At 35.2% G+C, this 24271-nt stretch overlaps 1 protein-coding gene across 1 annotated transcript in view; it reads right to left on the bottom strand.

Annotated features, from left to right (window-relative positions):
* The window catches only part of LOC145662175 (synaptic vesicle glycoprotein 2B-like), a 292527-nt gene extending 271234 nt beyond the window's left edge, over positions 1 to 21293 (bottom strand). Inside the window, exon 1 of the mRNA XM_081727507.1 lies at positions 21143 to 21293. The gene's annotated coding sequence lies outside the window, so the exon portion shown is untranslated. The remainder of the gene's footprint in view (positions 1 to 21142) is intronic.
* Positions 21294 to 24271: the final 2978 nt, after the last annotated feature.

The following is a 24271-nucleotide window of genomic DNA, read 5'->3' as shown; positions in this document are numbered from 1 at the left end:
CGGACCCAGGTGGCCAAAGTGGCACATACGGATATGTCAATTTTTTAATCCGCTCCTGTATGGTCACTAATTAAGATATCGGTATATATATATTTCTTGCCAAATATGGTTGGTCCATAGTTTATCATTTTAGTTTCTTTTTCTTCTGTGTGTCGAATTTCCCTCTCAAATTTCACCCCAGTCAAAAATTCGAGAATTTTCGAATTTTCTTTATTACTTTTCCCCTGTATCTTCATTCGTTGTAGAGAGACCTCCTTAAGACTTATCAGGTATATACGTCCGATGGATACCTAATTGTTGACATCAATTGGACGGGCTTGTGCGCAGTGTTGCCAACTACGGAAATTAAAATCTCCTTAAATTTGGGCAAAAAATTCGAAATTTTTGTTATAAACCGTACCTATACGTCCGAATGCAAGTCAACTTACGTCAGTCGAACATTTGTTCTTACTGAACAAACTCGGCTACATATCGTTACAGTGGGGTAATTAGTGGAAGCACGATAAATTTGGATTAAGGTTCTAACTCTTGATTTTCCCCTACTTTTCTGTTCATCGAAATATATTTTTGGTAATTAAAAGCATTGTTTCTTAAATATCGAATTGATACTTGTAGGATATATTAGTAATGTACCAGTGTTTATTTTAAGATAGTTTTCGTCTGTCTGGTAGCAGTATTGCCACCTACGGAAAATTTTAATTCAATATGTTAGGGGAAAGTTACGTGTTTTGTCTATTATATCCCTCTTGTTGGCTACATAGGAACAAAAGTGCCAGTATCTGAGAGTCTTGTCTTTACCCTTCACAACGCACTATAGAAAGTTTCAATTGGATAGTTAGGGGAAGTACAGTTAAGGTTTACAGTAGATCTTGTTCTCTAAGTGGAAAGATAACTGTGATTTTTTTTAGGTAGACTGAAATATTTTTTAATGACCTACTTACTTTATTAGATATTGTCACAATACTTGTAGGGTATATTATAGGGATACCAAAGCTTCTTTTAAGATAGTTTGTGTGTGTCTGCTAGCACTGTTGCCAGCTACAGAAAATTTTAAGTTCCGATTTTAGGGAGAAATTTTGTGAAAAAATCCCTTTTTGTCTCTATTATTTCCCTCTTGTTGGCTACATTCAAACAAACGTACCACTGTCTGAAAGCCTCGTCTTTGGCCTACACATCACACCATAAAAAGTTTCGGTAGAATAATTAGGAGAAGTACAGTTAAGGGTTATAATAAACTATGTTCTGTAAATGTTAAGGAAATTGTGAATTTCTGAGGTAGAATGAGATTTTTTTTAAAAAAAAATCATGCTTGCTTTGTTAGATATCGCCATGATACTTGTAGGAAATATTCTTGGGGTACGAAGGTTTACTTTCAGATACTTTACGTCTGTTTTATGACAGTGTTTCCAGCCAAAACAATTAATTCCTGCTTTTAAGTAAAAAATTTGGCAAATTTCCCTTTCCCCTCTATTATTTCCCTCTTGCTCGCTACGTTGCAACAAGTGTACCACTACCTGAAAGCCTTCTCTTTAGCCTACAGAACGCACCATAAAAAGTTTCAATAGGATAATTAGAGAAGCTGTAGCCCCGGCATATCTGTTGGTTTTTGCTTCTGAGGCGTAAATAGTGTCAACATTTCATGTGTATGGAAACAGAGAATTTTTTCTTTCTATCTTTGAATGGAAGCCAGCGACTTTAGGTTTTCACTGTACCTTGTCAACGCACCAAAGAATTTTTTTTAGGTGACTTAGACCCATATGGCATCAGTGGTGCTAGATACAAAAATCTTGAAATTCGGTTAGGGATTTTTTGTAAATTTTCACCCCTATATTTCCCTCAGTAATTTCCCACCCGCTCGCAACACTGCAATGTAATGTACACCAAAAAATAGCCACATTCCTTTTCTAAAAAACAAGGTCTTAACCATATCAATAGGGTAAATGGTTTTTGAGCAATAAGTCACTAATTGACAAAGTAGGAAAACGCCAAAAATGATCTTGGTCCGAATGGAATAATCACACGATTTTGCTCATATAGGTACAAGGAAACAAACGATTTGTAAGTTACGAGGGCTTCCATTCAAGTTCTATTGATTATTTCAATAATCTTTAAGATAAATCAATAAATAATAGCTGCCAGAAAAAAAACAGACATTTGAAAAAAAACATGAAAAAGAACGATGTTTTTTATTGAAAAAAAACTTCACAGAAAAAAAACCGTTTTTTTACAACACTACATAGCACATCTGGATTTTCAGTGATGAAGGCACACCGCCTCTGGTTTTTCTGTGATAAAAGGCATACCGCCCCTAGTTTCTCATTCTAAGTTGACAACATCGACATTTTTGTTATCTTTTCCCTACCTTTCGTATTTACCTAAAATGAGATGTCTTCAAAGAAGCTCATCTAGTTTATATTTTGATGTGCCATATTGAATTGTTTGTTTCTTATGTATTGTTTGTGTGTCTTCTTGTCTTAATTCATATAAATGACGTTTTGAGCATAGGCGGATGTAGAGCTTGTCTGCTGTGGGGTGGACCTTCTGGAGGTTTGTAATACCCCTCAATCGAGTGATTGATCCGACAGTTTTTCCGCAGGAAATTGTTAATATAAAAACTCGTTTTTTTTTTTTGAATATTTTCGTGTATAATTCTCTATAATACAACATAAGGGGATTTTTTTTTCCAGAAAGTTGTTAACGAGGGATCAAAGTCTCTCCACGCCTCCCCTTCCCGTAAATAAAGAGAAGTTATCTAGTGCTTGTCAGTCATTATGTAAATAGAAATGCAATCTTTTAGGCAACCTATCCTCACTGTATTTCAACATTTAGATAGCTGGTATGTCGAGTCAAAATCCTAATAAAACATACCGCCCAGTGGCGTATTTACGATTTTGTTTCGGGAAGGGGGGCTTTGCCTGAAAATGTGAAAATTCTGCAAGATATTTCATATACTTTACTATAGTAAGTAAGATTTCGGGAGGGAGGGCTTAAACCCGGAAGCCCCACTGATACCGCCTCTCCTTTTTTTTCCACTTCGAACACTGGAAAGATATGTTCAAATTAGGGATGGGCAAAACCGGTTTTTATAAAAACCGAAAACCGGTTTCTATAAAAACCAAAACCCGAAAAACCGGCATTTCGGTTTTCTCCAAAACCGGTTCGGTTTTTCACCGAAACTGGTTTCGGTGAAAACTTTTCGAAAACACACAAAATTAGAACAACGGAGAACAACGAAAGACCATTCTGGTCAGAAATAGAACAAATTTTGAAAAAAAAAAACGGAATCGCTTTTGAAGAAAACCGAAACCGGATCAGGCGAAAAACCGAACCCGTTTTGGAGAAAACCGATAACCGGTTTCGGAGAAGACCGAACCGGTTTTGAAGAAAACCGAACCGGTTTTTTTGAAAATTTTCAAAAACCGGTTTCGGTTTTTCTAAAAGCCGAAAACCGAAAAACCGTTTTTTGTGCCTACCACTAGTTCAAATTCGAGACGAGACGAGAAACATGCTGATTTTCCAAGAAGAGACGAAACATTTCTCGAGTCTCGTGAACAACACTAGTTCAGACAAGATTCTGCTGCTTGTTTTGCTTTGGAATATTAATTTGGATTTATGTATTGTTAAGTTTCACTGAAGCGATCGATCGTATTGCGAAATTGTAATACATGTATATATTTTCACTGACTACGATATAAGCACTGCGTTTGACATGATAGCTACCTGATGAAATATGATATTGATTCACAAGGAATTGAATTTCTGACAAAAGACTGCAAGAAACTTGAAGAGTTTACAGAGAGTCGGACAGTCTTCTTGGAACTATGAATTGTAGGAAACGGGAGACAGAAGTTTCAAACATCTTCCGAAGAAAGAAAGCAAGAAAGGAAAAAAGAAAAAAAACGAAAATTGAAAAGTGAATTCAGTGTGATGGAAATAATTTTTGTTCGCTCCAGCGCCCTTTCTGACCGGCGCTTCGAAACTTATTCAACGGTCATGTCACTGACTTTTTGCCACCGGGTCGAATGCAGCGGAAAGTTTTATAGGAGACTTCTTTTTTCCTCTACATTACTATCACTTTCAGCTTTCTCATCTCTTTTGTCATTTCTTTGTTATTTCATAAGTGACTCCTCTGCATTGCTTCTTCTATATACTGTTTCTAGTATAAGTAATAGGCATCTGTAGAGATTTAGAATTTTATTGAGAAAAAATCGAAGCTCCATATACATGCATATCACATATACGTGAAACATGTAATTATACGTATTTTTCGTACTTCAGACATAGGTGGCTACTCCTGTTACATGTTTAAGGATATTTCACCGTCACGATCAACACGATTGCTCAAACATGGATTGGAAAATGAAAATGAAATCTTTAAGTTTTACGTCCTAAGATTATGCCGGCTAGGCTAAAGTGTATTGACTAACGTTTATATTTGTGAAATATTAAATTTTTTATTGTATAAATTAAAGTACCACAAACTTTTGTATAAAATTACCAAGATCTGAAGGACCTGGTATTTAGTAGGGCTATCAGAAAACCTCCATGAGAACACTTTTAAATACATTTTCATACAAAACAAAATTCAACTAAAAAGAGGTTAACTTACATATAAGTCTTCGTCCTAAGTGAATTTTCATTTTTTGGTCGTAACGACTTAAAAGAGTCGTCCTCCCTTCTTCTTTCGAATACCCACCGCAAAATTTTGGGAAGTATTTATATGTATAAGATAATTATTTTCTCTGTCTTCAAGTACATAAACAACTAGGACGTCATACATCCTTAAAAACTATTTTGGAGTTGTTTATGCATGTGAAAGTGTCTATATTTCAATAATGAACTATGTTTATATTTCTTTTAGTTTCTATACATATTCATACAAAAGTTTGTGGTACTTTAATTTATACAATAAAAATTTTCATATTTCACAGATATAAACGTTAGTCAATACAAAATGAGACGGTGATGAGAAATGAAACGGTGAAATGAAGAAATTGGGAGGAAACAGAAGAACCCTGAGAAAACCCACGCACACGGTGTTTGTCCACCACAAAGCTCACTTGCGCGATCTGGGATCGAACCAAGGATCCCATGAACACGGACTGGAGTGTATGTTTAAAAACGAACATATTAAAATATAAGAAACAAAAAAAAACTGCTGCAAAGTAGAAATAGAAACAGAAAAGAAGAGATAAAATAATAAATATATGAGAATAAATATATAACAATAACAATAAGTAGGAAACGTATATCAAGAGCAATAAAACAATTGTAAAAAAATAACAATAAAAGTTACAAATCAACGACTGAGGTGAAACTTTCCGCATAGATCAAGTGCATTCCACTCAATATCTATTAGTTCTTCTTCTACCATGTCAGATTTCAAACAAATTGCAGGTGGTTTACGAACCACGGGCGGAACCGGGGCGGGCAATTGCCCCCCACCCCACCCAGAAGAGAAAACTTTTTTATTTTATATATAAATAAAACCCATCCCAGAGTTTCGAGCTCTTAAAAGTAGCTCTAAGGAGTAGTATTACAACCCACCGCCCCCCTCCCCTAGAAGTCGGTCCTGGATCAAGCCCCTGTTACGAATAGGTGTAGATTTTGTTCTTTTCAGGGAAGGAGCCGTGTCATTGATTCGTTCTCTTGGTAAATGCTAATCAATTTCCCAGGGGAAGCTCATGTGGTTTGGATCTCACGTTAAGATGTAGGTCCACATCTCGTATAGCCTCGTTGCTGAATGGGAAGCTACACTCATATCTAGGTATCTAATTAAATGCTGATCAAATTTGATTCCTGATTCCTGTGTATGTAACTGTTAAGAAGTGTTGCCCACAAAACGAAACGAGAAATGGTTTTCTCATTGATAACTGTAATTTGTAGTTCTTATGCCATAAATTATGTGATACTGGAACAGTGTTTAAGATCGGAGACTTGAATGAACTACTGTAGTGTTGTCCATGGAACTAGTGAAATTATCACGTGGTTACGATTCTCGTCTCGGAACTGAGCCGAAAATTATTATACTTCTCGTGTCATCTCCATTTTAAAAATTGTACTTCTCATCTTGACTCTCGTCTTCTTTCCCAGTCGAAAATCGAGACGAGGCGAGGAATTTCTCGTCTCGAGATTAAAACTATTTATTGGTAAGGAGGCTACATAATTCGATCTCTACAATTTAAAGTGAGATCGGAACCACTATAATGTGGTCGATACTCTTACGGAATCGAAATCGGGATCTCGTATATAAAGAGACACGCACGCTCGCTATTTTTATATCGTATTTTTAATTTTCGTAAACCTTGGTCTATCAGGCCTGTCCATGAATTAGCTCCCGGAGCCGAAGCGCGAGCGAGCACGAGCGGAGAAAAGAGCAGGTGAACACAGATGGTGGTAGCTTCGCCCCTTCCACTGCATCCGATAAGTGTTGCCAACCACTCATGATGGCAAAAAAAACCTACGCCCAAGCCTGGTCAGAAATTCGCACGATGTTGAAGCATTGAGCAAGCGTGAAATGTGCAAGTGTGCTCTCCCCCTCCCCATTTCGAAAGCAGAGACGCGAAAACACTGCAGGAAATAAAATTGGTACGTTTTTTGGTCGAGGAAGACGCATGATAGAGGTTACAGTTAGCGTTGAAGTAACTAACAAATGAACAAGAAAGAAAGAAAGAAAGAAACTAATATTAAACATGTCAGCTTACAGACGTAAAAACGACTGCAAAAATCGGAAACTAATTGTTTCAGACCTTTTTAGCTTGCTTACACAATTCGTGACGTTGTATTACATTATCACTCGGTCTGTAACTTGTCACTCGCTTCACGTTTGCTCAGTTGTAAACGCCTTTCGTTCCTAGATTGATAGCAGAACGACGGGAGATTGAAAATAATAATAATAATAATAATAATAATAATAATAATAATAATAATAATAATAATAATAATAATAATGCGTATTATTATTATTATTATTATTATTATTATTATTATTAGTAGTAGTAGTAGTAGTAGTAGTAGTAGTAGTAGTAGTAGTATTCGGACCAAAGAGGGATGAAAATGGGGATTGGAGGAAATTCATAATGAGGAATTGCATAGTTTATACCGCTCACCTAACATTGTTAGGGTCATTATGTGTAGAAGGCTCAGGTGGGCAGGCCATGTAGCCAGAATGGAAGAAATTAGAAACGCTTTCATAATTTTAACTCAAAACCCAATTGGAAGAAGACCACTAGGGAGACCTAGGCATAGATGGATCTTGCAGAAATAAGAGTACAGAGTAGAAACTGGATCCAGTTGGCTAAGGACAGAAGTTAGTGGAAATATTTTGTTAACGCGGCATTGAACCTTCGGGTTCCATAGGGCATATAGTTAGTTAGTTAGTTAGTTAGTTATTATCTAAAAGAAATGTTCATATGTTGTTAAGAGACAATTACACAGAAAAACTGAGTTCCGACCAAACACTAATTTGCCGGAAGGGAATTCCAGTGCAGTGCAGCCCACTTTAAGCGTTATCCGTGCAACCCACGTTTCTTGTTCATGATATTGGGAATAATTGTTCGTATCATTCAGTTGGAACGTTTCCTTCCGATTTTACGCTGTTACAGTAGGCCTACAACATTGTGACTTTCAAAATCAATCAGTAACTATCGAAGAAAGACAAGCGTGTAGCTTCAGTCGTTGATATGATTTAACATTCTTTTTCACTTTTAACAAGCCACCGGCAAGCAACCAGCCAGGCACAATATGTTTTTCATTATTAAAAAGACACTCCTTGTTAAAAAAAAAAACACTAATGTTAGTCACTAATGGTCACTCTTAAAAATGGAAAATCTCTTTGGCTCTCTTAATATTTTGTTTGATTCTTTGCGATCAAAGTAACTTTAAAAGTGGAGTAAAAAATATTATTCTTCCTATTGATGGTGTTATAGTGGCTTCTAATCTCCACAACCAACCCCTTGCTAAGCCTATTCGTACACACATACATTCATAAGCTAATTTTCTGGAGATAATACTCAGATAATTACAAACAAGTGCTACAGTTTTTTTTTTTTTTTTTGTGTGTGTGTGTGTGTGTGTGTGTATCAACAGATTCTCTCTTTTCCCAAAAAGCGAAACATTGGGAATATATATCTTGAAAACCGGTTTTCCATTGGGCAAACTAGCAAATTTTTATAAATGTAAGCGTTGGTTTGATTCCACCACATCCTTCTTTAACAAAAGGAAAGAAAAAAGAAGAAAAGGAACGTACATAGTTTATCATTTGATTGCTGTTACAAGTTTGTGTTGTCTATAGTTAACGGTTACCACATTGTAAAAAACATTTTACACTAAATGGCAATCAGTTACCATACATACTTTTTTTTTTATTTGGTGGGCTAGTGATTACCGCCAAGGTTGACAACACTTCCGCTCCTCGAAGGACGAAACCCGAAGATTCACGAAGCACGAACAATGGTATTTGCACGTAGAATGCTCGTGAGCGCTCACGAGGAGAGTTTCCACTATCTGCTCGCCGTGGCCAGGGCTCGCGTACGTTGGTAGTCTTGTACCTCGTTAATAGTTAACATTTCCTCTTGAAACTATTTTCGAGCTCTTGTTAAATATTCCAGTAGGTATGGGAAAATTCTGACAAACCTAGCTTGCAGGATAGTTTTCTTTCATCAAGTATTGTAGAAAAATATGAACAAGACTGCACTTATTTAATAAAAACACATTTACACGTTAATAAAAACACATTTACGTGTAAATGTGTTTTTATTAAATAAGTGCAGTCTTGTTCAGCAGTACTTTTATTTTTCTGATTTTATTTGCAAGACGTATGACTATGATCGTGTGCAAGTATAGTAGACTAATATTCTAAAAGTCCTCGAACATCCTTCTTGACTTTCATCCAATATGGCTGCCATACAGCCTCGTAGCCAGTCCAAAAATGTAGGAGGGGCGATAGAAGTTAGGGGGGGGGTGAACCAACCATATTATAGTTAATTTGTAAGCTGATGGTCGTTATACGTTTTTGATCTTCTAGAAGAAAACATGTAGATGAATGCGTAAGTAGGTTTAATATGTATCACGCAAGTTACCAATGTTTCAGGACTGTTTATGTTGCTAAAAAAATATTCTTAGTGCATTCTGAAGCGCTGACCTATCGTTTTTAAAGTAACAGATTGCATTCAAAGTTAATAATCTGATAAGTTTTTCTTTAAAATATACAAAATGTCACATACGTTATTGTCACATAAGTTACCAAATGTCTCAGTAACTTACGTGACCATAGTAAATATGTGACTTCAAAGAACGCCTTTGACATAGAACAATAATTATTTCATCAATAATTGTCATTCTGCAGCACAATGATATAAATAAGAATCTCCAAAGTGGTGAATATTTTTTTCTTTCAATCTAATGAAAAACGAACGCCGATCGACGGGCTTGCATCTGCAATACAATTCGTCGGATTGGCTTATTGTTTTTTTTAAACATAAAAAATCAGTTTTGTGATTGGCTGAACTAGTACTGTGCTAAAATTATTAAATGCAATAGTGTGTTTGTGGCAGAAGGTCAAATAAGTCTTTTCCATGTTTTAAATTAAATGTTGGTCACATTCTTAAACATGGTTTTCTTATAAACCATTTCATTATATAATCTAATCCGGTGGCTCTCAAAGTGGGGTACGCGGACCCCTGGGGATCCGTGGAACGTAGCCAAGGGGTCCGCGACGCCTGAAAACTGAAATGTGTTATAATAAAATGTTGTTATGCAGGAAGTATTTTTTTCAGTTACTAAAAAGAAAACAATTAGAAATTATACTTACATTTGTAAATTTAAATGTTTTCCTACTTTAAATTTCTGCCCTGTGAGTATGAAGAGCTGTCTAAAAAGGCATTGCAACATATGATGCCTTTCCCTACCACTTACTTATGTGAACACACCTTTTCTGCTCTTTGCAGTATTAAACCCTGAAAGCGAAATCGTCTTAATGGTAACAAAACCTAAGATTAATGGTGACAAAACTTATTCCGGATTTCTGTGCAATTATGGAAAAATAGGAAGAATTTCATTCCTCATATTAGTGACCCCACATTTGAGAACACTGTTTATCAAGTGAATTACCTTTTTAAAAAAATACATTGATTTTCAGTCTTAAAAGTGGCTGTATTTTCAATGGAAATTTTGTTCACAATCATGTATCTTTAGAATAAATTACTTATCGCAATATTTTTCTTGATCTTTTTCTCGTCAGTGGTAATTCTAATCAGAATAGTTTTTAATACCATGTGGAATTGCAGATAGCATTGCAAGGGGGTCCGCGGATCACTTTCCGAATGCACAGGGGATCCGCGTTATCGGAAAATTTTTGAACCACTGATCTAATCTTTTACCATTCTTTTATAAATGTGTCAAGTTTAGGGAAGATTATTTAAAACATATATCTGAAAACTCATTGTTAAGAAAGAACCCTTTTAGAGTATGGCGAGATACAATTAAACACTTGATGTAGAAACAAGATAAACTTGTTAATGTTACGGTACTTATAATGGCTAGGGTTTCAAAACATCCCGGTTTTGAATCATATGTTGCCCCCAAAATTCCTCAAAACTATCAATATTCCAATTTTACTCCAAATCATAAGTTAATATTGTTAGAGAGGGATACGGACAAAATCTCGCGGACGAAACATCGCCGCCCAAAATCTCGCCGGCCAAAACCTCGCGGGACAAAATCTCGCCGGGCCAAAACCTTGCGTGGCCAAAACCTCTCCGCCCAAAACCTCGCGGGACAAAATCTCGCCGGGCCAAAACCTCGCGTGGCCAAAACCTCGCTTCCCAAAACCTCGCGTGGCCAAAACCTCGCCGCCCAAAACCTCGCGGGACAAAATCTCGCCGGGCCAAAACCACGTGTTGCCAAATCCTCGCCGCCCAAAATCTCGCCGGGTCAAAACCTCGCCACTCAAAACATCGCGTGGCCAAAACCTCGCCGCGAATGAAACTTTTCTTTAAAATTTACCCAATGAGTTTCTTAATATGCAATTCCTCATTACAAATAATAATAATAATAATAATAATAATAATAATAATAATAATAATAATAATAATAATAATAATAAGAAGAAGAAGAAGAAGAAGAAGAAGAAGATACAAAACATCGTGTGCGTGGGCTTTCTCGGGTTATTCCCGTTTCCTCCCACTTTCTTTATTCGATCATCTCCTTCATCCTGGTCATCTACGTCTCCTTTAACCTACAGGACATAATCAAGGGACGTCGTAAAAACTCATATATTATTTCATACTTTCATAAATATTATTAGATTTTTGTTGAAATTTTAAGTTTTTGGATGTTCCAAAGTTCACGAAACTAACCCCGTTAGTTGTCATTACATTCCTTATGCAGACTTTCGTTCCCTATAACCAGCTTAAAAGCATCCTGTCGCCCTACCTTCACATTGAAATCCTCTAATACAGAAATAGAATTTTCATATGGTATCGCGGGACTTGGTCAAATACCTATGATACTTTTTCTGAAACAGCGTCTTTTATAAAGGTCATCCTTATCATCTGTTGGAACATTTACATTTTGGTCAGGCGAGATTTTGGGTATGGCGATATTTTGGGGCGCGAGGTTTTGGCAAGGCGAGATTTTGGCCCGCGAGGTTTTGGCCAGGCGAGGTTTTGGCCCTGCAAGATTTTGGCCCGCAACTTTTGGACGGCGAGGTTTTGGCCAGGCGGGGTTTTGGCCCCGCGAGATTTTGTCCCGCGAGGTTTTGGGCGGCGAGGTTTTGGCCCCGCGAGGTTTCGGCCCGGCGAGATTTTGGGCCGCGAGGTTTTGGGAGGCGAGGTTTTGGCCAGGCGAGGTTTTGGTCCGCGAGGTTGTCGCCGCGAGGTTCTGGCCGCGAGGTTTTGTACCCAAACCTGTTAGAGAATGTTGGAAGTCTGACGTGAGCAGATGAGTTAGGACAGAAAGTATTATATTGAAGGGACATATCGATTTGTAATAGTAGCTACTATGCGCATAGTCTGTGTAAACAAGATAGACTAATAGATTACTTGAGGATTCATATAGATAGTTGATATTTGATCGTTAAATAGAAAGTTTGTAGGATTAATTAACAATAGGCCTACTGATCAAATATTGTAAACAATAGATAATATATTTTGTAAGAGAATTGTAAATAAAAGAGTATATTTCGAAAGGAGATAGAAGAATAAAACAAGATAGTGTAGTCGTAAATGAGTTCTAGTTTTATGTAGACACAACTGTAAAAGAATTAGCTAAAAGAATCTATATAGATATCGATTTTGAATAAAAAACTACAAATATCATTCGTGCTAAATTTTAAAATCTCGTACACAAGTAATAAAAATTATCTACTCTCTCTCTCACTCATCTTTCGTGAGTATCGACCTATCATTTAATTAATTCTAATATTTCAGCATAAGGCTAGTTCATGATTATGATCATATTGTAAATTTTAATAGGATATCCTATTTTTTTAAGTCTGAAAATCTGGAATCCTCAGTAATTGCTCATTTAAAATATGTTTCAAAGAGTGCATACTTGATCAGTTTAGTGGGAAGATATTTTATGAGTATAAGAAAATAAGTGAAGTGGCATTGAAACATCTAGTTCCATTTTGTAACACATATCTATATGAATAAACAGTTTGAATACGTTATTTCCTTCAGAACAATAATGAAAGTCGCATCAACACTGAATCCAATTTACAGTTTAATGGAGCAAATATTGAGTCAGATGCGGAAAAGATTGACCAGAATAAATTGACGTATGATTTCACACATGACATCCAGATTCTGATATATATTGAAATTTGTATCCGAACATGCAATGGAGGGGAAGCACATGAAGCCGAAATGGAGAAGACTGGACAAACCACTGATATCTACGTATATTTTATGTCGCATGTATATAATTTATCAAAGATTGGTAATTTAATGTTTTTAATATTGTTACCTACATTTCAATTACTATTTCAAACATAGATAGCAAAATTTAATGGTGATGTGATCCGCCTTAAAAACTAAGAGGATCTGCAATTCTGAAGTAATTGGAAACCACTGTAATTGACTTTAGAAGTAAACATTTTCGCTAGATCAGTGTTCCTTATCTTTCCTTTTATTGACATACTCCACTGAATACCCGCAACATAGTGATATGCTTGTTTGAATTTAATTAATAATAGTATAAGGTTATACGTTTCTATGAAGTCGTGACTTGGGTATACTGAGCATTATTGCTGCTGCTTAAAACATTGACTTATTTATTTATTCAACTACAAAGACTTCTATTGTATAGTCTGTCACACAATCAATCTTAATTAATTACATTGTTCTTCAGAAGTTCTATTCCTGGGATGAAAATTAATAATTATAAATGAGTTTACAGTGGTAAATTCAGAACTGAGACTCGAAATGTTATATATTTACAACCTCACTCATTACTGTGTCAAACTCATTCACTGTCACGGTCGTGAAATTGTGGAATGACCTTCCAGAAGATTCGAAAGCTACCCTCGATAGTCATGTTTAAAAATCAACTCAAAAATTACTTCTTCTTTCAGACTTACCAGCACAACTAACTAAATCAATACTTATTTCAGTGTGTATTCTATCTAACACATGATCATTATACGTATTATATTTTCTTGTTTTGTGTTTTCACTGTTTTCTTTCCAATGTTTTATCATACTCGATATTTTTATTTTTCTTTTCTATTTTATTTTTATTTGTTATTGTTGGCAATGTAACTATGTATTATACGGAGTGGAAGATATGGTATAAAGCCTTAACTCAGTCTTTCATAAATTGAAATTGAAAGGAATAGTTTTCCACCAATTTAAACATATGTATAATGTGAAGCAAATATACTTCATATTGGGCCTAGGCTATGGTTCCAACAGGCAGAGGGTTTGCTATCTTGATGACCAAATTGCCCCGTCTGTCAGATGCTGAAATTAAAGATGAAATATTTTGAAAGTCATCAGATTCGATAACTCGAACAAGATTGAAGTGTTAGGAAAGCGAGAGTTGGAGATATTTAAACACAGCAACTAAAACATCCTTGGAAATGGAAGATAGTAAGAAAACACGGAATTTCTGAATCACATGATCAAGGCTAACAAAGATTTAGAGTGCAACGTGTTCTGAAAAGTATATTTCATAGATTCACATCTTGACTTCTTTCCAGAAAGTTACAATGATGTTTTGGAGATCAGGAGTAAAAAGCTTTATAAACATAAATATGGAGAAACGGATGAAAGGAAATGAATGCCCAATATATTAGCTAATTATTACTCTAGACAAGAGATATATTTATTACGAAAGGAAGAAATAAGATATGTAACTTTGCAGTGGCTAATTTATGTTCACATTTTATTTATTCTTTGTAAACATTCCATTGAAATAACTACTGAAAAGTGAATACTTATGTGAGTACTGTTAAATATTACTTCCTGATACTTCTATATCAACACTATGTCTAGAATCATATCGAAATGTTAAAAGAAATTAACCAGAGCATTGCCAGAAGGAACTTAAAAAGAATGGAGAGATGAAGCGGGAAGGATAACTGTGATTATTCTTACACGTAAAATTAAACCTTTCTATCCGCACCTTTTCTTTCTCACAAAACTTCGCAAAATATCATCCCTCTATGACTTACGGTTTCCGACATATGATCCTTAAATCTCCCGAAATTCGAATGTTTTGGCCAGTATCTACGGAATGGTGGCCAATTAGCCAGTGGCCACCGGTTACTATTTGGTACCAAAATGTTCACCATCCTCTTAGATATTGATCAGCACCAATATGATTTGTCTATGACTTACGGTTCCCGAGATATGGCTCCTTAAATCTCCAAAAATTGGAATTATGTTTTGGCCAATATCTCTGGAACGGTAAATCATAGAGAGAGGATATTGGTATTAATCAATACCCTTAGGCTGTACCACTAAGAATGCTAAATATTTTGGTACTGATACTAACTGGTGGCCATTGGCCAGTTTGCCAGTGGCTATTGATTACTATTTGGTACCATAATTTTCACTATCCTCTTAGGTATTGATCAACACCAATATAATCTCTCTACAACTTATGGTTCCCGAGATATGACTCCTTAAATCTCCCGAAATCGGCCATTTTTTGGCCAATATCTCGGGAACGATAAAAGTGACGCGAAAAATTCCATCACTTTCTCAGATAGTTTTTGATGCTCTGTCGAATGGAGGGCTCAAAATTTTAAAAAAAATCACAAATGACAGATAGACAGACACACAATAACACACACACACACACACAGAGAGAGAGAGAGAGAATTCAGTAACGAACTTATTAAGTTCGTTGAAAATCGAATTATCTTTGCCTGCTTTAATGTAGAAAGAATAAACCATCTCTGATGCAGAAAAAATAAAAACATATTTCAAGTCAGGCGTCAGATTTCTGTAAGAATTACATTTTTTTCCTCCAAGAATAGAATTCTTTTAGAACAGTATTATTAAGCGGTTTTTAAATTCTAAAATTTCACAACACACTTGTTGGGAATCCTACTGTAGACTAGTTTAAGTGGATTCAAGTATAATTACTGTTAAACATATGCAGATAGAAGGTCAATTCACTGTTTGTTTACAGAAGCGAAAAGAATATGTTCTTTTCTTGTATTATTGAGGTCAAACTTATTTTGTGAATAATGCTTTAACCTTTTGTCACTCGCGCTGTTGGAAAAAAGCAAACAGGTGAATAAAAACTAATGATTTTTATGAACGGTCGCATTAGAGAAGCCACCCTCACTGCTATTCCTCAAATGGCTCCTCCCCCTCTTCCTACCAAAAGCTCGGTGACGTGCTCTAATTGTAGTAGCTTCCAGTACAGGTTGAGAAAATAGTTTCGTCTGTGTTTGCTTTTTTCAAACGCGCGAGTAGTTCCGTGATTATACTAGCAACCGTATATTTTTATGGAGTTTGAAATTTTCCAACGCGCGATCGTTAATGTGATTATTACTGTTTATGAGTGAAGTTTTGTTTTTCTAAGCAATGTCTCGCTTCTTGAGTACAAGGAGATACAGAAGTGGCTTCAGACCTGTATCCACGGGGGGGAGGGGGCCGGCCCCCCAAACCTTGGCTGGCCCCCATAAAATTTCACGGAGGGCTTGCAAATTAACTATAATATGGTGATGAAGTATAATATGATTGGGTCGGCCCCCCTAACTTCTACCGCCCCCCCCTAAATTTTTGGGCTGGCTACGGGCCTGAGTGGCTTGACAATATTAATGCAAACGATATGGATGTGAGTTACAGTTACAATGAAAATAGTGAACAGAAAAACAAAATGGAAGAAGTGACTGGCAGCACCGGCAAAGACAAAGTGTAAAAACATTGTGAAAAAGATGCTAGGACCGAAACTTAGTCAAGGCTCTCTCGTTCAGCAACAGCAGAACCATTATTGGCTCAACGCGTGGAGTGTCGATGGTTTGAGTTTTAGTTCGCATTTTTGCCATGGATCAAGACGTTTTGACAGCACTATAGCAACAACACGAAATGTTCTAAGTAATTTACTCAACAATTGCATGAATTACTTCCAATAAATGTTACTAAATATATTATTGTACCTCAAAATGTCAATGTTGGAAAAAAGCAAACGCGCGAGTAGTTATGTTACTAAATTTGGCGCGAGTGACAAAAGGTTAATATTGATGATGAAAGGATAACGTATGAAATTTTATGAAGGAAGCAATTAGTTGGTAATCTAAATATCGTATACACAACATTCTTTCTTTCTTTTTGGTAGAAAATTATATTTGACCTTTTTTTTTTTTTCGAGGAAACCCCAAAATTAATGTTCCTCGCGAATTTGCAAATTGGCTAATTATTTACGCAAAGAACTTTCAAAATAATATTATATTAAAAACGGTATAGGATATTTAAATGCCTATTTTTAAAAAAAATAGGTCATTTGTGTGATGCTCACAACAGGGACGGATCCAGGACGGACTTCTGGGTGGGCGATGGGTTGTAATACTGCTACTAAGAGCTACTTTTAAGAGCTCCAAACTCTGGGATGGGTTTTATTTATGTATAAAATAAGGAAGTTTCTTCTTCTGGGGGGGGGGGCGATCTCTCCGATCGTTCTCCTGGATCCGCCCCTGCGTCTCAACTTATTTACAATTGATCGCTTCTTTTCAACAACAAAATTATGTGAAAGGAATTGCTATAGTGGGTGCGTTCGCCCACAGAGTGGGGCAGTAAGGGCCAAATGCCCTTCACAGGGTTTTCGAAGAGTCTTAAGAGTTTCGAGACAATTCTTCGAAAATAAATTGCAAATGAAATCTTTAAGTTTTACATCCCACGGTTATGCCGGCTAGGCTAAGTGAGACGGTGATGAGAAGAAATGAATGAAATAGTGGAATGAAGAAAACGGGAAGAAACGGAACTCCGAGAAAACAGACTGACACGGTGTTTGTCTACCATAAAGCTTACTTGGCGCGAGTTGGGATCGAACCAAGGACCCCATGCACTACTGGTGAACGCTCTGGCACTGAGGCATTGCGGCCCCAAGATTCTTCGAAATACATGTCAAAACTTGAGATTTTCTTACTTACACAATGTAGAATTTAATATATATTAAATACTATACTACCATAGTATATTTACTGTTATCATAGTAAAGTTTACATACTGTTTACCACAGTATATTCAGAAACTTATGGAATGCCGTCAAATAATGGACGAGCTTATTTTCAAAACCGAACGTTTCCACTCTCCCCCCCCCCCTCCCCGAAATTCACGCTTCAAAGGTTTCTGAATCTTTGGGATGAGTTCTGTCAGATTATGCAACAGGGTATATCGAATTAGAATGTAAAATTGTATTTCTATCACATCTACTTCGTTCATTCAGGGTATTTTTCATTCAAAATAGAACATAATAAAGTAGTTGTATTTGCATTAAGGAGTTTGTACACTGAAGCAGCTTGCGCTGGCCCCGTATCTACGATATATACAACACTGACGCCTTCTGCTCCGTCATTGGTATGTTTGTGGCTTTATTGTATGTATCAATTTAGTACAACTAGATCAAGAACAGGAGAACATATTTATCATTGTCCATATTTCCTTTAAGTTTTACCCAAGGCTACGGAAATACCCTGTATAGATATTCTTGTATAAACAGAATAATTACTTAACTAACTACCAACAAAATCTATTGATGACTTTTAATTGAAATCATTAAAGTCATCTTTCGGTTATATTCAATCAATTCCTTAATTAAAATGTACTTACGACTTGCCACTCGTGGGTTCGAATCTCACTGAGAATATGGGAATAATATATTGTCATTTTGGTACTGTTCATTTCATTAGCAACATTAACTTTTTAGTCTTTTACCCTGAGCTTCTCCCCGTTAGTCTACAGGCTAGCGCGCGCACTTTTCATGTACACTCATGTCCAAAATTATTGTCGCATGTCTATAAATATGTTGTTGTAGGAATATAATTTAATAAAGAATTCGCCTGGTATTTCTTACAATGTTAGTATGTGTATAATCGACAAAGACATGTATGTGGCAAATTTCATGTCAAAAGACCAGTAAATAAGAACAATAAAACGAAAATGAAACTTTCTTGTCCATTTAGCAACATTTTGTTTTACTCACTCTAATTTTCGTATTTATAATTCTTTTCCTATAAAATTTACCACAAATATACATTTCCAGATTATACACATAGTATCAGTATTAAAAGTACCCTGCAAAATCATTACCAAATTATATTCTTACAAGAAGACAGTTATAGATATGCGACAATGATTTTGGACATGAGTGTACATAGTGTTGTCCACAAGACACGACAAGACAATACTTTCTTTCTTGTCTCATTTCAAAACATTTACTCGTATTATTTTGTGAATTTATTAACAAAATTTATGCCCTGATTTTCAACGAACTTAAAAAGTTCGTTACTGAATTCTCTATGTCTGTGAGTGTGTGTGTGCGTGTCTGTCTGTCTGTCTGTTATTTGCAATTTTTTTCAATTTTAAGCCCTCCATTCGATAGAGCATTAAAAACTATCTGACAGAAGTGATGGATTTTTTCGCGTCACTCTTGCCGTTTCCGAGATATTGGCCAAAAAAGTCCCGATTTCGGGAGATTTAAGGAGCCGTATCTCGGGAACCGTAAGTCATAGATAATATTAGCGTTGATTAATATCAATATTGATTCAATAATTATTGCGTCATTATTTATTGATTCAATAATTATTGCGTCATTATTTATTGACTCAACAATTATTGCGTCATTATTTATTGACTCAATAATTATTGCGTCATTATATATTGATTCAATAATTATTGCGTCATTATTTATTGACTCAATAATTATTGCGTCATTACTTATTGACTCAATAATTATTGCGTCATTATTTATTGACTCAATAATTATTGCGTCATTATTTATTGATTCAATAATTATTGCGTCATTATTTATTGACTCAATAATTATTGCGTCATTATTTATTGATTCAATAATTATTGCGTCATTATTTATTGACTCAATAATTATTGCGTCATTATTTATTGACTCAATAATTATTGCGTCATTATTTATTGATTCAATAATTATTGCATCATTATTTATTGACTCAATAATTATTGCGTCATTATTTATTGATTCAATAATTATTGCATCATTATTTATTGATTCAATAATTATTGTCATTATTTATTGACTCAATAATTATTGCGTCATTATTTATTGATTCAATAATTATTGCGTCATTATTTATTGACTAAATAATTATTGCGTGATTAGTCAATTTAATCAAATAAATTTAATATACAATTTCATATAAATTTCGAAAAAAAAATTCTTATTAAGTTCGTTCTGCAATGCTCTTTGAACATTCTCAACTGGATTTTTTTTTCTTAATTTTATCTTGAAGTTAATCAGAATTGTTCTCCGTCGCGAGAGATTCACGAAGCGTGTAATATAATAACATTTAAACCAAGGATGCACAAAACCAACAAAATCTTAATAGTCCAAGAAGGAAGCAACTAGCCCATATCTCACAATAGAAATCATTTACTTACCTTCGAAATAAATAATAGTTATGTTAATAACTCGCTTACATCTTTGAACAACTCGTACCGGGCGAGTAGACGAGTGGTTATTTGCATCCCTGATTTAAACCGTATTTGTTATTGAAGTATATTATACAATGACTTGCATATTTTTAAAAGAGGCTAAATGCTCTTTACAATGTTTGTGTATACGGTACAGTCACTTTAACTATTTATAGTTTTTATGTTATGAATCACGTAACACTGAAACCGTGTTTAAGACCTAAGACTGGGATCAAACAGTGTTTCCCAGAAGACCCGTGAAATTTCTCGTACGAAAATGAGACAGCTATTGTTATGTTTGTAGTCTCATTTCAAATTTAAAAAGGTGCATCTCCTTTCCGAGACAAGACGAGAAACTTTTCGTCTCGTGGAAACATTACGTTCAGGGGGCCTCTCGTACGATACTCGATGCGAGAACTTTGAATTTTGAACGCACTACGGTGGCTTGGATTCCTTCTTAAACTATAGGTTCATGTCATGTGTGTAGTCTCCGTGTTGAATAAGGCGCTAAATTGTAATCAAACCGGCCAACTTTTAATCTAAAGGATCTGACCATTGGATCCAAAATTCAAAAATACAGTAAGTGAACAAATGATTAATGTAAAATTATCTACACACTTACCCAAAGCTTTTACGTGAAACTTAAGGTATACCCAGAAACTTCAAGAAGGTGGACGAAAGAAGAATGCATTAATATGTATTTCAAATATGCGAATAGGACAATTTTTGAGTTTCCGTCATTCTTATATTTTCGGGAAATGCTACTTGGGAACCACATTGTAATTAAATTTAAACTAAAGTTGCGGGTCTTCTTATGTACTCTGCCTATAGATGGTAAATTCTATCGTAATTTTGAGCAACTTTTCGAGGTTTCTGCAATCTGAAATTTTCTGAAAACACTATTTGGAACCTCAGGAACACATTGTGATCAAATTTGAATAGAAAAGCTGCCATACTTAAAAGATTAGGTTTTTGTATCTACCAAGTTTTGTTTTAATGTAAATAAATAAACATGTTACTTACCTCCTTCCCCGCCCCCTTCATCTACTAAATCTCCAAGGACTGCCAGGTTGATAACGTAATATTTTCCTTCTTTGCCGGTCGAATATTGGAACTATTGCCAGAGCCACAACAACAAGGAAAAAGCACCTAAGATCACATTGGACGGATAATATGAAGCAGACATCGAAATCACGTGAGAGGAAAAGTCTTATTTAAAAAGAAAAGAGAAAAAATAGCCAGTTATACACATACGTACATACACATATACACAATTAAAATAAACTGTTAATGTTGCAAGAAGTGAAAATGAAGCACTTGAAAAAAAAAGGGGTAAAGGAAATCATGCAGAACAACGGATTTACCTAATTTTTATAAAAATAGTTACACAAAACGAAGGAATCTTCAGCGATAAAATCATTAAATTCGCAAAAATTGTAATAATTTCAATGCCAAAGAAAATATAAGGAGATGAGTTATTATGTAATACGTTATTATTATTGTTATGCCGAGATTATAAAAATAAATATGCATATAAAAATACATTAATCGTTATTGTTTTCTAATTTCGCCAAGTGGAAGAAATTTAATCCATTTAGCTTCCTGTTACAAACTAGGATTGTGTGTGATTTTAAAAAGTAAATGATCATTCTATTTTAGTGTATAAAACTCGAGAGCCTTGAGGGCGGATGGACGACCTCAATGATAGAGTGCTCACTCCTGGTGCTAGGGTCCGGGGTTAGATTCCAGGTCATGTAAATATGTGACGAACATCGGGTCCTTGGGTTTTCTCGAGGTTTTTCCGTTTCCTCCCACATTCTTATTCCACTAATTATTTCACAATCATTCATTTTAATTAATTCATTCGTCTTGTTTCCATCACAATGGGGCGTAAAATTAAAAGTTTCGTTTCAGCCTTAGAATAATTAGTCATATAATGGCTTTAAGAAGCACTGTCTTGGTGAAAATGAGTAAAACTTGTAAAACTTCGCAAAGAAATTTTACTAAGTTACTAAACGAACGAGATGAAAGAATCAATTCTACAAATATACTTTGCTCAATCATATCATCATCATCACTGCCATTATTGGCAGGTCATTTGCTACAACTTGTTTGTCGAAAAAAAAATAAAAACGATTATGTTACTATTTCTTTGTAACACTGAAATCTGTCAGCCAGTGCGTTCAGTCTCTTTCCGTCTCTTGGACAAAATTATCGACAAACTTAAAAAAAATAGAATATAATAAATTATATTCAGACTCGTGTCTTAAAACAAAATAATGTCTAGGGTAATTAACTTAATTAAACAGGTTTATAGCTCAGGATCTTATCTACATATGAAATCATAACACATGAGTTACCTCTATTAAAAGTTTATTTAGAAAATGTCGATAATTCTATGAAATATCTTTCTTTAAAAGTGCATGAGAAATACTGTTGGGTATTCTCTTCTCTAATTCCTTAATTATTCTCTAGTTTTAGTAAACTTAATAAAGCTAAGGTTTCTCTAATTATGTGCCTGTGGCAGACAGAAGGGTTAGCCCTCACTAAAAGCGTCCTCTGTCGACCTTAACTTATAAAGGGCATTGACTCACTACATCAAAAGCCCTGGCCTACGACTCTATTTCGTGTACTCCCTTAAATAGGAGATGCACTAGAAGGATATCTATCTAAATACTTATTATAGGGATAGGTAGGTAAGGAGAATGAGTTCGCCTTATAGTAGCGAAAGATCCTTAAATAAATCTGGCAGGTAAAGGTTAGATAAGAACCATACTCCCTGAATTAGGAGATGTGATTCAAAAAAAAAAAAAAAAAAAAAAACTAAAACTCTATCAGTAGCCTCTTACGAGTCCACTTCGAGGGATCGAACCCAGGAATCTGTGTTCAGAGTGTTCATAACGAATATAGAAGTCAGTAGGGAATATTGTCCACTAATTCCAGAAGATGTACACCATTCATCCTTAGTAATAAACGTGTTGCAGCAGGAGAGCGCGAAGATTAAAAAGAAAACTAATATATCAGGATATAATTTTAGGAAAGCTAATTTCTTAGAGTTGTATCTTGAATTCTCATCTATTGACTGGAACTGCCTAAAGAAATATGAAAACGCCAATGACCTAGTTGATAATCTCTATTATATTATTTATAATGTATTTGACAAGTGCGTGCCACTTAAAAACAACTCAAGAACAGCTTATCCGTGCTGGTTTACACATAAAATTATCAAAAAAATCAAAACTAAAGCAAGGTATCATAAAAAATACAAATGTACTAAAGAAGTAAATTATCTCAATAAATTCAATGAATTGCGTAGGGAAATAAAGAAAGAAATTAAGCTGGCATACAGAGCGTTCGTACAAGATTCTGAAAATAACATTAATAACAATGCTAATGAATTGTGGAATTTTATAAAAAATATGACTAAGCATCTTCTTGGGGGGAAATTAAATTATGAGGGACGCGAACTTTATCATAATGATGAAATAGCCAATGCTTTTGCACAGTATTTCTCGTCAGTATATGTGCCAGATACAGGTTTCACTGACATTCCTACGAACAATTTATTAACTTATGTAAGTAACAAACTAGAGTCACTTACCATTGAGGAAATCACTCAATCTGAAGTAGTAATGGCAATCAAAAAATTAAAGCCCAGAACTGCTGTTGGCCCTGATGGAATACCTCCATATATCATAAAGGGTTGTATAGATGCGTTTACATATCCGCTAAGGATTGCATTCAATCTCGCTTTAAAAACATGCGTTTTTCCGGATAAATGGAAATCATCTATAGTTTGCCCAATACCAAAAACCAATGATAAACACGAAATACATAACTACCGGCCTATATCAATTTTACCTACTTTTGCAAAGATATTTGAACAAATTTTTTACCGACGGATAATTGACCACATCCAACCCGTAATCTCACCTTATCAACATGGCTTTATCCCACACAAATCAACAACAACAAACCTTGCACTTATCACAGACTTTATAGCAAATTCGTTAGATGTAGGATGTCAGGTTGATGTAATATATATAGATTTTGAAAAAGCATTTGACAGAGTCAATCACAAGGTATTATTACATAAGCTAGGCGAATATAATTTCTCTTCTCCCTTGATCAAGTTCTTTTCATCATATTTAA

Source organism: Thermobia domestica, chromosome 10 (genome assembly GCF_964235325.1).
Source record: "Thermobia domestica chromosome 10, izTheDome1.hap1.1, whole genome shotgun sequence".
Lineage (NCBI taxonomy): Eukaryota > Metazoa > Arthropoda > Insecta > Zygentoma > Lepismatidae > Thermobia > Thermobia domestica.
The sequence above is the reverse complement of the archived record's forward strand: the minus strand, read 5'-3'. Positions and strand labels throughout refer to the sequence as shown.